General features: G+C 36.2%; 1 protein-coding gene across 3 annotated transcripts in view; it reads left to right on the forward strand.

Annotated features, from left to right (window-relative positions):
- PCDH9 (protocadherin 9) overlaps positions 1-16,575 on the forward strand; it is a 696,488-nt gene that overhangs the window by 559,833 nt on the left and 120,080 nt on the right. The window lies entirely within an intron of this gene.

Here is a 16,575-nt window from a genome sequence, read left to right on the forward strand (position 1 = left end):
ATAACAGCTTTCCAGTACCAAGGGGAAGCCAGCAAGGGCATGTAGTGATACAAAGGGGCAATGGCTTTGAACTGAAAAAGGGTAAATCTAGAATAGATATCATGAAGGATTTATGAGGCTGGTGAGGTACTGGAACAGGTGGCCCAGAGAAGTTGGAGGTGTCCCATCACTGATGGGATAGCTTCCAACTTTATATTTAATCTCTTCACCTAATAGTGTAGAACTTTGTTCTGCCCTGGGGCCTTGTCACAAGTTAACAAAGTAAAGAACCCAAGTCCTCTTTGCTTTTAACTAAATCTTGTATCATATTTCATTGCTGACAGTTTTGCCTTTTTACCCTTCTGGAACTCTAAGTATACATATATATATATATATATATATATATATATATATATATATATATATATATATATATATAAAATAATATTTTGAAATCATCATTTCTTAAGGCGGTCATGAAAGATGCAATTTCTACTTTCAGACTGCATAACTCTCCTGCCCACAAAAAGGTACTGCTGGGGATGTAATTCTCAACATGACACAGTCAGCATATTTTCTCCTAATTTTGCTTACAAATAGTATTTCCATCTGTGTGGATTGAGAAACTGAGAACTGGAAATGATCCAAAATCAAATTGTTCATATTCTGTCAACTTACTATGTCTTTTGATTTTTCATTGTTTAAACTAAATAAATCTTTTCAAAGTTTTGCTGTTTAAGATTGATTTCTCAAGACAGTGTCCAGCAGTGCAATTATACTGAGACGATCATGCTTCATGCTGTTTTTAATCTGCTTTAGGAAATACCAAAAACTTAATGAAATAGCTGACTCAACTGCTCACTAAATTCCTTTGGCTCCAGCTGAGCTGTCTTGGAGGTCAGCAGGGATCCTTTTTCTAATGGGTTGTGCTGCCTTGCTGGTGTTTTCTCCATCGTACAGTGGTTCTTGTTCATCAGGTGAAGCACTAAGCAGATGATGTTCTTTGCCTTTGAGTTTCCTCTTCCAGCTGAAGAGGTGGATGCAGAAGTAGGTGGTTCCCTGCCTCCCCAGTACCACTCCTATGTGTTTCAGCTGTGGAAGTTGACCAAGAGGAATAAAATGGTGATGAATGCCTAGGCTTGCATGAGATATCAGTATGTGCAGAAACAGGACTTGTCTTTAGCCTGCCCTTGTTCTGGTAGGCTTGACTCTATTGGAAGATAACTTCAGGCTGCAATTGTTTCTTTTTAATTTTCTATTATGTTGCCACTATTAAGATTGAAACAAAAATGAATTGAGGAATACGGTTACTTTAGTGGTTAAAATAATAGCTGAAAGTAGATTAATACTTACTCATTCACACATGAGGGGGAGGAACTGCTGAATGTGTTTGAAACTTGGTGATTTTTACGTTATGATCATTTTCTTCTCTAGTGAACCTGTAAATAAGAGTACCAAGCCCCAGCAACCCCTGATGTGTAATATGCAGTAATAAAATGACATTAGAAAAAAGATTTTTGTCATATTTTCACTTTGTATTATTATCATCTCAATAGTTGTTTCTACAGCACTTCCATTGTGAGGCAACATAATGTGCTTTTGTCAAAGTACAATGTTTCTTTGGGCTGAAAACAGGTATATGGCTGTCCTTATTAAAAGAAATTAAATTGTCAGTCATGACTATATATCTAATTATTTAGTTTGCTAGCTTTTTCTAAGGGGACATAGTAAATGGGACTTATATATCAATCTGAGTGAAATGCTGCTTTCCAGGTTTTCAGTATTAGATATATACTGATGTATGTCCAGGTAAAGATAATATTTTCTTAGCTTTACTGTTCTCTCTGTCACAGCAAAGACTCCTGAGGTCAGATGATTTGTGTAAATCAACAGAAGTCAGCTTGCTCTAAGGCACCAGCGTAATTTCATTAGGAGTTTTTCCAATAAATATTACTGGTTGAAATATTTTTCTAAAATAATTTGAAGATCATCTGAGTATTTTCTCAGCTGAGTAAAGGTCGCCTCACTTTTTCCATGGAAGGACCAAATATTATTTTTTCCTCCCTCTTATTACATAGCTAAAAATGTTCAACAACCAGTACTAAAAATACAAATTAAGGAGCTGGTCAGAAAAAAGGAATAAAAAAAATAGGAAGAAAATGTTAAATGGAGGAAAATGTTCTGAAACACAAATACTGATTAGCTTGGAACCAAACAGGAAGTAAAGATGTACCATTTCTGTAATGATAAGCTAAACTGGGGCAAGGGTTCATCAGCTGAGATCTGGCCCAGTGTGGTCTGCTGTCAAGCCCAATGTTTTGTTTTCTAGTATACAGGTGAGACTGTAAGAATTGATTTTTCAAGAAAGAGGGTGGGGTTTTTGTTAAAAAACTCAAATTCAGCAAAACGTTCAGCAACATGCCAGTTCCAGTGAAGATTATCTTGAGAAATATTTCCCACATTCATCAGTCATTTTCAGAAAAGAGAGAGGAAACACCGACTCTCCAATAATTGGTAACTGGCACTCAATAGAAGGTAGAGAACAGTTCATGCCCCTGCTTTGCCTCATTAGTGCAAGGAACTAGAATATATACCTTCTTAGGGATGCATGGCTCCAGTCCCTACTGGCCTCTTCTCTCCTGTTGTTTCTCATTCTGGAATGAACAAAGCTCTCTTCTGACTCTGAAGAAACTTTATTTCTTCATTTCTGATATAAGAAAGTTTATGAAAACTTACAAAGCAAATCTTGATGGAAAAATGATTTTCCAGGAAGCACTGTTTATGGTCAAGTCTGGTTTACTGCCATGACTAACAATATGTCCCTATCTCACATCAGAGTTTGCACCTAGTAGATGACTGATAAATCTCAGAGTCTTTAAAGAAGAAGCTTAGAGTTTTGGATATAATATGAAAAATACCTTTTTCTCTCTGTTGTGCAATTTTGCGGTGTTCTGCTAAATGCTAACTGCTCCTCATTACATTATTTTGGTGGCTTGTTTTTGAATGTTCATTCACATGTTTATTTATAAAGAGAATGCTATATATGATGACAATTACAAACTCAGTAAGAATAATAATCCAGCAAAGCAAAACCAATAATCATTGAAGAAATATGTAGGAAAGGCTAAATTAATACCAGAAAAGTGTAGTCACACTACAGTGAAAGAATATCCACTTTGGATACTGTGTTTATGATGAAGTCTCTAAAACATTAATAACTACATGCTCACAACAAGAAAATTTGATGGTTGAAGGAAAGGAAATACTAAATACCTATTATTACAACAACGCCTATTATTAATGAACATAATAAATTATGTGAATTAGCAACAGAAAGCAAAATAATGTATGAGACAAACTTAATGCTAATAGTCTTGCAGGGGAGGAAGTGGAAGCCCCATTGCTTGAGTTATTTAAAATGGGAGAACATGCAGCATTCTAAAGAAATAGACTGGGTTTTGCACCAGACTGAATGGTGCATTTTTCTTGCAAAATCTGACAGAAGTAGATACTGAATACCAGATGATGATGACAGTGTGAGTCAGGTGCTGAGTGCATAGGATCACATAGGTAAGCTGATCTTTTGAGAATATCATCAATGAATGCCAAAGGAACTGCCATCCATAAAATTCTTCTATTTTATTTAATCAGTGCTAGTGACTAGACAGTGAAGAAACACAAGCTTCCCCAGTGACTGTACCAATTTCAATTCCAGAATGCCCTTCTGGTGATTGTTTTGCTCAGATGACTGTACAGAGAAGGCAGAACAACTTAGATGCATTTCTTTAAAATTAGTTAATTTCTTTATGTATGCAGCCTAACTTGGAATTTGGAAGTGATTTGGGGCCCCATAAATCTTGGTTTCTTGACAAAGGGGGAAAGGAACAGTGCCTGCGGAGGCAGATGTGCTATGCTTCTGTTGCTATGTGGGAATAACACAAGAAAGAAAACAGTGCATCAGATTGTGTGGGCTTACAACACACATTTTCTCTCCTTTCATGTGATAGTATATTTGATATTATTTCCTAGGGAAAGTGGTGTAGAATATTAATTTTTCACAGGTTCTCAGGGTGTATAATGAATAGCATTAGATAGGGCTTGCATACTCAAATATATGCTTACTTTGTAATATCGTCAATTTGTATTAAATTACTAGTTTTCAAAACAATTTTGTTTCAGCTTGAACTGACATTTTCAGAGTCAAGGCAATTTAAATTTAGCAACTTGACTGCACTTCTTAATTCAAGTGCACGTTCGAAAAGATTGGAAAAGCTGTTACAATAGCTTAACTCTAGCCCAACAATTTGAAAGCCAAGAATGGAGAGTTGAAGTCATTCCTCCCTCAGCACAGGCTGCTAAAATAATCACAGGATTAAATCTAGTGTTTTGAAGGCACACAAAAAAAATAGAACTTATAATTTTGTTACTCATCAAGGTCTTCAGTTAGACAACTGGACTGCCAGGCTCTTCCAGTAAAGCATAAAAAAACTCTTAACACCTCCACAGGAAATCTGTCTGCAATTTTGTTTGGTTATTTGGATTTGTTTTGTTTGTTTCTTTAGTTTTTGGGTTTGGTTGGGGTTTTTTGTTTGGTGGGGGGTTCTGTGTTTGTTTTTGGCTTTGGGGTTTTTTTTTGTTCTTGTTGTTTTTGTTGTTGTTTGTTTAATCAAGAGAGAGAGTGAAAAACAAAATTAAAAATCCAAAACTTTTCTCCCACCCACATACTTTCCTTGACTGTCCTGATCATCCACATGGAATTTTTGTGAAGGAAGTTGAGAAGAGATATATTTGAAATTGCTCTAACTCTGCATTGTAGCATCATTAGATGTCTGCAAATTTCTAGATGCAAAAAAATCATCTAGAAATGGGTTTGATAGAATACTAGACTCAGGGAATGTCTGTCAGATTCATTTTGCAGGCTGTACTTGCATGCTCTGATCTGTTCAGCAGTGTTCTCAGCCACAGAATCATAGAATCATTAAGGCTGGAAAAGACAATCTATATCATCGAGACCAACCATTGACTGATCACTACCTTGTCAATTAAACCGTAGCACAAAGTGTCATGTCCGGTTGTTCCTAGGAACACCTCTACGAATAGTGACTCCACCACTTTCCTGGGAAGTCCATTCCAATCCTAAGCAACCCTTTCAGTGAAGAAATTCTTCCTCATGTCCAGTCTGAACCTCCCCTGGTGCAGCTTGTCCTCTCATCCTTTTACTAGTTGCCCTGCAGAAGAAGCTGACATCTGTCTGGCTGCAGCCTCCTTTCTGCTAAAGAGAGCACAAAGGTCCTCCTTGAGCATCCTTTTGTCCAGGCTAAACATCCCCTGCTCCCTTAGCCTCTTCTCCTAGGACTTATTCACTTGATGCTTTAATGCTTTTGTTATCCTTCTCTGGACTTGCTCCAGCGCCTCAAAGTCTTTCTTGAAATGAGTGGGTCAGAACTGGACACAGTACTCAAGCTGTGACCTTGCCAGTGACAAGTACAGAGGGACAATTACTTCCCTGATCTATGGTACACAGGGAATATCTTGCCTTTAATATAGTTCACATTTACCAAATATTGATAAAATAAAGTGGGACAAGAGAAGGAACATAATTTGATGTTGCAGATTCTTCTTACAGAATGTCATGGCCCATAGATCTGCCAAGGTATGGGACTATAGCTCTAAGGTTGATGCTAGTCAATGTATTCTCCTCACTTTCACATGTTGTAAAGCCTACATATATTGATTATTTACTTTCTTTTCTAATTAAATTTTGAAATATTTTTGCCTGATTTTTTTTAAAAAATGAAATGCTGTTGTTTATTTGTTTTTTCAAAAGTTTCTGCTTGATGATTTTAAAAGTTTGTTTCAACACAAATTAAGGTGAAGTATAATGATAAATGAACTGTGAGTGACTTGATAGTGAGTTATTTATTCATATACATGAGGTAAGACGTCCTTACTACTTTTCAGAATTCTGGCTCTTGCATAAAGATCAAAGCAAACGTAATTGGAATGATGCTAACACTGCTATAAAATATAGAAAACTGAGAGGTGGAGAGCCCATTCCTTTCAGATTATAGCAAACAAATCTTGAAAAATAAGTGATTGACAGCTACATAAAAATCAAATGGAGGAAGCTCAATGGAATATTTTGACAGTTTCTTTATCAGAAATTCACTGTGTCTGGGAGGAATTCAGAAAATCCATTTACATTCCTGCTAACTTTAATACTTAAACATTTGCAATATATAAACATCCGTGTGGTGGCAAGAAGTTAGGCAGTTTTCTTTTACTCTACAGTTATGTATTTTCTTTCCATCACAAAAAAATAAAGGAGAAGTAATTTGGAGTTATCCTCACCTGAAATACCTGGTTTTGTTGGCTTCTAGCCTTCTGCTTCAGAATCTCAGAAGCATTAATGAATTTATTCATCAGATCTTCACGAGACATTGCTAGTGATTTTTCAGAAGATATCTTCCATGGCATGGAAAGATTTGAGTCCATATTTTTCTTTGGTGTAAATTGCAAGAAAGCCTGTGAAATCTGCTGAAAGAAACATGGAAACTTATCAAAAAAATGGCCCCGTGTTTACACTGCCTTACTAAGTAGAAATCTGTCTTAGTTTCAAAGTTGAGAGGCAATTTAATACCATTTTGTGGATTAGGCAACATATTCTGATCAAGTCCTAATGATTTTTCTAGGACAAATTCTGAGTTATTAGCTCCTACTTCTCAATAAGTAGACCTCTGTTTCTAAATTAAAAGAAGTTGTGGTGTTATCCTGCATATTCCCTAAGAGAAAGGATTGGGAAACCAGGTGTGTAACAGTGTTGAAGAACACATCATGCAGGATATAACATCTATGTATCCTTCTTGACTTCTTTATTTTTTTCTCATTCTTCATAGAATGTAAGACAAGAAACATAATTGTAAAACTTGCAGTAGTAAGGACGTCTTACCTCATGTATATGAATAAATAACTCACTATCAAGTCACTCACAGTTCATTTATCATTATACTTCACCTTTATTTGTGTTGAAGCAAACTTTTAAAATGTAGGAAAAGACTGAAGTGTGTCATGTTACCTTTCACTTTGATACTGTCACTGATTTAAGGTTAAATGCATTTGTGTGCCATCTGGAGACAAATCTCTTTACAAGTCTATCAGAAGACAGAAGTTACTTTGGGAAATAAGTTAGGGTTAGAGTAAAATTAATGAGTCAGATAATATGGTCTTTCAAGTCTCTGGACACTAAATAATCCTGAGATGCACATCCAAGGATAGACTTTGACCCCTAGAAAAAAAATTGAATAAATACAGAGGACGTGAGAGTGATCAGCTACTTTATTCTCCAGTTATAGCTGGGATCATTTAAATTAAAAACAGAGAGAATAAAATTCTATTCTTAAATATTTAGGGGTTGCACAAGGACTTCTTACTTGAAAAAAACCAAAATCAAACTAACCATCAACCCAAACATCTCCAGTTTTGTGGGAAGGACTTCAAATTTGAGCTATTACAGTGGTCCTAGTTAACACTAAATAAAGTCATAGAATCAACTGGATTGGAAGAGATCTCCGAGATCTTCAAGTCCAACACTTGATCCAACACCACTGTGATTACTGATCATGATACTAAGTGCCACATCTAGTTTCATCTTAAAAACCTACAGGGACAGAGAATCCACCATCTCCCTGGGCAGGCCATTCTAATGTCTGATTACTCTCTCTATAAAGAATTTATTTTTAACATCCAACCTAAACCTCCCCTGGAAAAGCTTAGCCCATACCCTCTTGTTCTACTGCTGGTTGCCTGGGAGAAGAGACCAACCCCCACCTGAATGCAAGCTCCTTTCAGGTAGTCCCTGAGCCTCTTCTCCAGACTAAACAACCCCAGTTCCCTCAGCCTATCCTCATAGGACTCGTGCTCAAGGCCCTTCACCAGCCTTGTTGCTCTTCTGTGGACCTGCTCCAGCACGTCGATATTTCTTCCTGAACTGAGGGGCCCAAAACTGAACACAATACTCAAGGTGTGGCCTCACCAGCGCTGAGTACAGGGGAAGGATCACTTCCCTGGTCCTGCTGGCCACACTATTCTTGAAACAGGCTTGTCTTACAGGTGAAAACTGAGGCAAAGTAGGTGTTAAGTACCTCAGCCTTCTCCTCATCTCTGTTAACTAGGTTCCCCCACCAAGTCTAACAAAAAGTGGAGGTTTTCCTTTTCACTCCTTTTGTTATTAATATATTTATAGAAGCGCTTTTTGTTATCCCTAACAGAAGTAGCCAAATTGACTTCAAACTGTGGTTTGGTCTCTCTAATTTTCTATATTGCTGGCTATCAGAATTTATGTCATTAATTGAGATTTTCTGTGTCTGTCTTCTGTGACTTACTTCCACTGTAATACAGGAACAGTTAGTGTTTATTTAAAAAAGACAGAAATCCTATTTTGTTTGTACAGTAAAAAAGCAGCAAAAACTTGTGAACGGAAAAGTATCTTTCAGTTAAAAATTCATTTGTTCACTAAAAACTGTTACTTTTAAAATATTTACAGTACTTACCTAAAATAGTGTCCCGTATGATTCAGTCCTCTGTCTCTTCCTGCTTCGTGGTTTAGGTCTTTCTTGGTCTTAACAAGGTGTTATGAACATACTTTTTTGCCTCTTGCTTTATTCCTATGAATCTCTAACAGGAGCCCTAGCATACTGTCAGTGTAAATTAATGCCTGGGTTTATCCATCTGATTTAAGGCAGCCACTCTAAGCACGGAAATTAATTTCGGTTCTCTTGAAAGCACTGAAATTAGGGTCACAATTCCTAGGTTTTTCTCCATGAAGAAATAAATGTTTCCTTCATCTGTGTCTGTGTCTTTTCACAGAGGTCTATAGGGAACCTAGTGTGTTCTCAGTAATTATCTGAAGTTAAACTGGCTAAACTGAGCCTCCATTATTATGCAAAGTGACCATGGATGGGCAGATTTGGAGATTTAACTTGAAAAGGGAAAGAGCAATGCAAGTCTCTCTGCACTGTCTAGCCAGCCTGCAACAATCCCGAGGCCACGGCTTGCATGAGGCCATGGCTATGCATGGCTAAGCACTGAACGCTTGCTCATTCGGTGCTTGGCACTGCTGCTCAGACTGCCAAGAAATGTCCCGGTTCTTCTGGATGTTTTATAAGAAGGACAGGCTTAGCCACAAGGAAGTTAACTATGATAACTACATTTTAAGATGAGAGAAAAAGGAAGCATCAAGGAATTAACCTCAGTCCAATGTATAGTGGACTATTGCTAAGCCAATTAAAAGGCCAACTTTGGCACTAGAACTGTTTAACTTGAATGTGTGTGTTCAATTAGTTTAGGGTTACGCTGTGCTGTGTAAAATGGCTAAGAAAGATATTGTGAAAATGGGTTGGTAAAGAAGGCATTTGGGAAGGTATGATTGGAGAAGAGAGAGGAGACGAGGAAAATGTTGTTACTTCCTTTGTCTTTATTCAAAACAGAACCTGTGGGAGGGAGTTCCATAAATGGACTTGATATTAGGAATAGTAGCCAAGGCTTGTCTATCTTTTTAAGAAAAAAATATTAATTTTGTTTAAAATTTTCAACAAGGAAGTATTCAGTTCAATTATCAACAAAAGTCTGGTTTTAGTTCATACCCTCACTGTTTGAAAACTATAATTAAAGTATTATGCCTTATTTCTAATTCTGATTTGTCTTTATTATTGGTTCTGACTTCAAAGAGTCCTTATGCCCAAGAGAAAAGAACAAATATTGTGTTTTGATAATGAAAACTAAAAAAGGAAAAGGAAAAATAAATCCTTTAGAATGGAATGGAAAAAGAAAGAGAGAGCCTGGATACAGAATGTCAATAAATTCAGCGTTTTTATCAGATTCAAAGTGTTTGTTCATTTCTTTAAGGAGGCAGGACTGGAACCTTGCCCTTCTTTCAGTTCTATGGAATTTAGTTATTAGCAAAATGAGCCCTGGAGAATGGCTGTGTTAACCTTGTAATTGGTCTTCCATGTCTGTGTAAATAGTTGAATTTTATTTTAAAATTGCTTAATTTTACAGAATTATAAAAATCACCCAGGAAACTCTCCATGTACTACCCACTTAATTGTCTTAAGGGATCCATTTGGCATTTGCTGGTGGACAGAACCCTTCCCAAAAACATCCTTTTGCAACTTCTCAGCAGCACCGCATTCTGATATATATGAGCATTTGTATCAATAAGCTAATGTATGTCAAGACTGCAGAATGCCTGTTCATATTTGTGATCACAACAAATGTCTAGTGAGGTCAAAATCGTGTGTGTGCTACCAAATTCCCTGTTCTGTACTGATATGTCTCAGATGACTGAAGTGGGCATGTTAAAACTTTGACTTGGGCCACTACAGTTTGCTAAAGAGATCACATCCTGTCTAATAATTACCAGCGCAGTAATTTCACAGAACTAAGATATCTAGTGGTCCATTTGAACAAATAGTTGTAGTATTTGTTTCTTTTTTGCTTACCATATTGTACATTAAACTATTTTTGTTCTTATTTTACCATGTTACTTCATATTAAGTAGCATGGAAAATATGGAAAATTCACCTGGTCATGCATGAAATCTTTCATATTGTTTTTCTGCATACACAGTAGGAAAATGTATAGAAGTAACCACCTGTTTTACTAACAGAAATGTGCAAATCAAAGCTGAGTGCCACTGAAATCAATTAATCTTATTCTTTTTCATCTAAACCTGGTGTCCTCCTCATAAAATTTAGAAGGCTGACCTCAGTCTTTCAACTCTGCATTATTTGGCATATGACTTTTATTATGGACATTACTCTTAAATTAAATTGCATGGATTTTACTTGCTGCAGTCAACCACAGAATTACTGATGTGGATGATTGTTTAATAAATAATGATAACTTCTGATTTTTGTAGTGAGTGTAAGCTCTGTAACAGGCAGACTTAGAGTGCAACTTATCACTGTGCAGGTGTAAAGTGAGTGCTGTTTACAGAATGCTTTTAATCTATGTATAGTGAGATGAAAGGAAGATACAGTGAATTTTACTTTTTCTCTTTGATATTACTTATTTCTTTGTTCTGCTCAGAATATATATTTATCATCAGTGTATAAGGGGGAACATTCATTTACTTCTTTTCCATTTTCTACGTTTGATAGTCTTTCAAGTTAATCAGAGAAAGGTGAATGCCTTCATTGCATTATAAATGTGTAGCTGTAACTTTTACCAATTTTAATACACACCGTAAGTATACAGGTATACTTGTGCTTTCCAGGACCACACCGAAACACAGATATATACTGTTGGCAATAGTACAGTTATAGTATAGTTCTATAAAGAGACAATGGTTCAGTTAAAGAATCCTTATTCCCCAAGAGTCTAAATTTTCTTTATAAGTTTGATGCATTACCTATGCTCCAGAAGGAAGGAGTAGTTTTTAGACAGTGATTCACAAGAACTTAAATATATGGGTTTGTTTAAATTTATTTAGTAGTTTCTTTTACACTTTGCATTTTCTACTGGGTTGTTCAAGTCCATAGATTTGCCTGGGAAAAGAGGAAAGAGGAAAACCCCAGACTCCTAATTAACTTGAGGTTGCAATGAAACTGAGAGGAGTGTCATTTCAGCCGCACTTTTGCAAAAGTATTCTCTTTCTCACTGGCTGCGTGGACGAAAATGTCCTGGAAATGGAATTCAAGGCCAATCTCTTTACACAAAATACAGGATAACAAGGTTCTGTACTTTTTTCTAACATTTCACTGTTTAAAGAAACATTCAATGTATGAGGAACTTTTATCCAGATCCTTTTAGTGTTTGATGAAAATTTAATGCATGCTTCCTTAAAGATTGCAACAAGTACTGGGCTCTAAGTATATTCTGCATAAAGACTTTCTCAATCTCTTTTCTTCTTTCTCTGCTGTGCCTCCATGATCAATTTAAATATTTGTTGGAATGAAAAAAAAAGTCAGGATCTTATTTCATAAACTGAAAAGGTTTAAAAGTTTATTTCAATAAATATTTATTTATTTTCAAGAAATAAGTCCTAATTTTTTCATAAACTGAAAAGATCCCCAAAGCTAGGATATATAATTTACAATCTTTTTCTCCTGAAAATGAATAGATAGAAATAGAAATCTGAGAATCATAGAATTAACCAGGTTAGAAAAGACCTCCGAGATCATCAAGTCCAACCTTTGATCCAACCATCATGCTTACTAGACCATGGCACTAAGTGCCACATCCAGTCTTGCCTTAGAAGTTCCAGGGACAATGATCAACCACCACCTCCCTTGGCAGCCTATTCCAATTCCTGATTATTCTCTCAGTAAAAAATTTCTTCCTAATATCTAACCTAAACCTCCTCTGGCACAGCTTAAGTCTGTGCCCTCTTGTCCTACTGCTGCAGAAGAACTAGAGAGATGACAAAACTTAAAAATTTAATTCCAGTCTCAGGTCCCAGGACTGGATTTCTTAAGTCAATTATTTTTTTATAAAACATATAGACATTCCTAGAGGCTGTGACAAAAACATTAAACATCTGGACAGACCAGCAAATTCTGTGAAGCCATTTATCCTACCTGAGATGACAGTAAGACATTTGAAACCAGAATTTCATCTTTCCTTGCTGAACGATGGCTACCTTCTCTCCCTTTTGGGCCTTTTGTTATTCCATCAGGTTGGGTCACACAGCAGTGGCATTTATAGCAGATCTCAGTCCTTTTTTATAATGTCTTCCCTCTGCAATCCACAAAAATTTATAATATTCTTTGTGGAAGTGGCTTTATTTGTTGTTTATACTGAATGTGGTAGAGTTCTCTAAGTCTTATGAAAGAGAAGCTGTGCAAGAGGCCACAAATACAATATAGTATTTTATCTATTTTAGATTTGAAGAAGCAATTCTTTTCCTGTGATGGTGAATTAATGTGTGAAATGGCCAGCCTTCTGCATATCTTGTGGGACACCATTTGTCAATGCCTGGAGTTAGCCTGGCTAAATTTTCGGTTTAGTTTTCTGGTGGGTTTGACTTCAGCAGTAGAATTGGGACATCATATGCAATTCCTATGGGTATCACTGGCACTCTAGAACAGGCTTTGAGCAGAAGCTTCCATGATTTGAAAGTGTAAGGAAGAGCTCAATTAACAGGAGATATTCCCGGGCAGGGCCTCCTGTTTTTGCACTAGTTTAGGTGTACAGACAGCTACAGGTTCCAAAGAAGAACTGTTGATGTAAGATGAATGCTTTCAGGATTGGACAACCAAAGGCATTTTCAAAATCCTGTCTTCAATACCAAAGGAAGGAGACCAACATCTCTTTACTTTGGATATAGTCTGTTATTCTTTTATAGCTGATGGAACTATTCTCATTTACACCAGCTGAAGATCTGCATTAACTATGCACTTAGTTTGGACCACTACATGCTTTCACAATGAATGTTCACCTAAGCTGTTTTCCACACTATGGCTCATGCGAAAATATGAACCCTGTCATTAATTACCCGTTATTAAAATATTGTAGTAATAATTCCATTAACTGCGAGTGCAATTGAGTGAAAGTGATGGCTGTACCTCTCTAGCTACTATATTATTTTGGGTTGAACTTGATCAGTAAAGCAGATCCTAATGCAAGAACAGTGCATTTACAGGTTGCTCCCGCATGCCTTGAGGGCTACCATTCAAGCAAACAGAATATTGAGGTTTGTAACACTGGCAATAGAACAAGTTTTAAATGGCATGGAAATGATGACATGAGAATAGGAAATTCCTGGAGCAATATGTTGTGGTTGCAATGCAGAGAGAAAAATAGGGTTGAAGCAGCAAGTGATTCTGGCTTTCATTTCTAAGCCAGCAGAACTTCAGATAACAAAGGCACTAGCAGAATTCCTCATTCTGATCTCAGCTTAACTATCAACACTGAAATTTTGTTTTTCCTGAACTTGTTTTCCTAACTCTTCCCACCATCATATCTTGCAATCACTCTTTCAGAATTATGGTCTTGTCAATCAGTCTATATTGGAAAACTATAGATTAGTCTTCTGTATAGTTTCCTTGGGTTAGAATCACTTCAGGTAGGTAAAGCATTTCAGATGTTCCTACCAGTTAGGAAAAACTGGGTTTTAATGGCTCCTGTAATTAATTTTTATAAACATGTAGCAGCATGCCTTTCCTGTCTCTTTCTCCATGTTATATTCAGTTCCCTTATATAGTCTCAAGGACAACCTAGATTTTTCTTGCTCATTATTAAATCCAGTTCATGGGGTTTTATTGTTTGTTAGTTTGTTTCTTTGTTTGGTTGGAGCTTTTTGAGATATAGAGCTCCGTTAAAAAAATGTAAAAAATATTTGACTTTTTTTGTGATGCCTACAGTCTGTGTTTCATTAAGTCTCAAAAAATTGAGAATTTATGCACAGTAAAAAAACCTCAACCAAACAGTAACAACAAAAACCCCAACCAAACAACAACAAACCCCACTGAAGTGGTGTTGATTTTAAAGCTCTAATATACATATATGCATGCATGTAGTAATTCTATTACTGTGAATGGTAGTCTTTTCTTTAGTTTCACTGAGCTTATTCCTGACTTTTATACTGAGGAGAACAGCTGTCACTACAGCAATATCTGAACAAAGACATACTAGATTTTTCTTGCTTTAAAAAAAATCCAAAACAAAACAGAATTTTTGATCCTGTCTATCAGTATGAACATCTATGGAGGTATCACCAAAAAAACATGTTATTTTGCTTTCAAGTCATACAGAATACTATTAATTATTTTATTTGCCTTTTCATCCATTGCTCTTTGCTTTTATGTACTTGCTGACAGCTGTACTTTGTGGCATGACACACAACCTTCCCTGGAGTAGAGCCCTTTGAGCATGTGTGTTATTGTGTTGCTCAGCTGGATGGAATCTATTGCCCTAGGTTAGCCCATCCATGTAGGCAGCCACTTAAAGGAGACTGATTCACTTCTACCCAGAATGTGTAGCAGGATCCTAAATTTGTATTGGTTGCATCGTCTGTACAAAGCAGAGAAAAATCTCCAGTAAATAGAAAGCGTGAAGATCAGGAGTCGAGCTTCAGACAAATCACAGTTCACTCGGTATCAAGTGGTCTTCAGATAATGCTCCAAAGGGAAGCACAGTTTTGTCATATTTTTATATTTGATGCTGTTTCATTGTGTTCAACTGTCTTTTCAATTCAGATGAGATAAATGCTTACCCATTTGTGTCTTACCTCCTCTTCACCAGGAGGGTAGCCAAACCACTGAAAATCAAGAGTACATTTTCTATTGCAATTTATAAACAAATAAATCAGTCTATCTAAAATTATTAATTCTATTTTTTTGTTTACATCTGTTCTTTAGAAGCAGAAAAGCAGACTAATAAGCAAGGATTCTCTCTTTCTGTGATATTATGCTTCAATTATCTTGTTTCTACTTAGTAATGCCATGAATAACATTTTGAATCTGCCATCATTAAATCTGTTCCCATTTTCATGTGGTTATCTCTTCTTGGTCTCAGTACTTTTTAAAATACGTACTTCAGTTTACAATGCTGGATGTTTTGGAATTCCTGTGTCTTTCTATGTGCCATAAAGAAACAAAACATGATAGTCTTAAGAAGCCAAATATCACAAATTAGTTGGACATTTATTAGAAAATGTATGCTCCAACCATTCTACTAAACAAAGACGAAACCAGAAAAACTTCAAGAATTTTATGCAGAGTACTCCGTTGACTTCCAACAAAATGGTATTTTAAAATGGATGAATGTCATAAATGTGTATTTTCAGTTTTCTGTGACTGGCAGATGAGCAGAAATTAATTTATGCCATAAGCATTCAAGCTTCTGAACCCTTCACTGAATTTCACCAAGGGCAAATAACTGCAATGAAAGCATTTTCATGCTTCTGTAGCTGTACAACCAAACAAAACTCTTTTACAATATTAGCCAATACACAGCAAAATTGTCAATACTCTGTACATAGGAAAAAAGGTCTCTTTTTTTGAGTGAGTACATGTGTGAGATAGTGTTGCAAAGGCAAATGATTTTCTGATTCAAGCTTGTGGGTTTTTTCAGTAAGTCAATGACTTCACCAATCTATGTAATAATCAGAAATTTCAGAATGATCAATTTCTTTTTATATGCTTGGCTATTTACATTGGCTTTATTGCTTCCTTATGAGCCAGAGAATAAAGTCTGGGAACACCTGAGTTTTCCTAAACATTCAATGCTTCCTCTTGCTCCTGCAGTCCTTTGTGAAGCAAAACACCCATTCTCAGTAAAATAAGGGCTACAGAGCTCTCTGTCTTTGCTAATGGTTTTATCCAGTGAATAGGACTGGTTGCACAATGTAAAACTTCTGAACCATGACTAAGAAATCTTGAATTCTCTTAATAAATCTGCCACTGACTATTATAGGATTTAGAAAACAATGGTTTGACCTCTGTTTCTATCTGTCTTTCTAGTCTTTCTCTGTTTGGTGTATGATGATAATATTAGCCAATGGCTTGTCTCCTCCCAAGTTGGCAGAATAAATTTGGATACCTGCTCTCAATCAAGAACTCTGGAGGACACTGTCATACAAAGAAATAATAAATC

This window comes from Pithys albifrons, chromosome 1 (genome assembly GCF_047495875.1).
Source record: "Pithys albifrons albifrons isolate INPA30051 chromosome 1, PitAlb_v1, whole genome shotgun sequence".
NCBI classification, from domain to species: Eukaryota; Metazoa; Chordata; class Aves; order Passeriformes; family Thamnophilidae; genus Pithys; species Pithys albifrons.